This window comes from Triticum dicoccoides, chromosome 5B (assembly GCF_002162155.2).
Source record: "Triticum dicoccoides isolate Atlit2015 ecotype Zavitan chromosome 5B, WEW_v2.0, whole genome shotgun sequence".
Lineage (NCBI taxonomy): Eukaryota > Viridiplantae > Streptophyta > Magnoliopsida > Poales > Poaceae > Triticum > Triticum dicoccoides.
The window spans coordinates 669,675,407-669,676,656 of NC_041389.1; positions in this window are offsets into that span (position 1 = coordinate 669,675,407).

The following is a 1,250-nucleotide window of genomic DNA, read 5'->3' on the forward strand; positions in this document are numbered from 1 at the left end:
ACGGCGTCAGGGCGTGGCGGGGCGGGGCGGCGACGGCGAGGTGGCGGCAGGGAGACACGCGGCGACGGGAGTGGAGCAGGAGAGATCGAAAACTGCCAAGTCATGTATATATAGGAAGAGCATCGGTCCCGGTTGGTGCCTCCAACCGTGACTAATGGCCTCTTTAGTTCCAGTTGGTGCCACCAACCGGGACCAAATGCCTTTTTTCAGCAGCCCAAAGGACGGGAAACGAAGACCTTTGGTCCCGGTTGGTGGCTCCAACCGGGACTAAAGGGGGGCATTGGTACTGGTTGGTGCCACGAACCGGTACCAATGCGTCCCTTTAGTTCCGGTTGGTGCCACCAACCGGGACTAAAGGCCATGTGCTGCCCGCGTCGCGGCACGAAAGTTTAGTCCCATCTCGCTAGCTGACGGAGCTCGAGAGTGGTTTATAAGCACCAGTCCCGTTGCCCTCTCGAGCTCCTCTCAAATGAAGGCTTACGGGCCTAAACGCACTATATATGCCTGTGAGCCTATTGGGCCTATTGCGGGCCTGAATCCTGGCCCATTGTTGGGTTTCTAGTCGTATTCAGGCCGTGGTAGCCCTTTAGGTGGCACTTTTTTTATTTTATTTATTTTATTTTGATTCTTCCTGCAGCTGTTTTTTAGTCCCACCTCGCCAAGCGAGAGGCACTCGCAGCTGTTTATAAGCCCTGAGTGCAGAGACGATGACGAAGAGGCTCAATACTCCTGCACGTTGGTTAGCTTCAAGCCTTGAGGAATACGGTAGACTGCACAGAGCTATGTGCAGTGCAATTGACACTATTCCGAAAGGCTTGAAGCAAATTAACAAGCATTGCGCCTCTTTTTTATTTTTAATGACTTATTACAACTGAGAAATAAAAAGAAAAAAATAAATATAGCTGAAAAGAAAAAAAAATATAGAAAACTACTCAGAAATGAATTGAAGCAAAAAATAGTTGTGATTAACTGTACTAAAAAAGGAGCATAGATGCTTATTTTTAATGACTTATTACAACTCAGAAATAAAAAGAAAAGAAAGTAGTTGTGATTAACTTTACTAAAATATGAGCATAGATGCTTATTTTTAATGACTTATTACAACTCAGAAATAAAAAGAAGAAAAAATAGTTATGATTAACTTTACTAAAAAAATGAGCATAGATGCTTATTTTTAATGACTTATTACAACTAAGAAATAAAAAAATAGCTGAAAAGAAAAAAATATATAAAAAACTACTCATAAATGA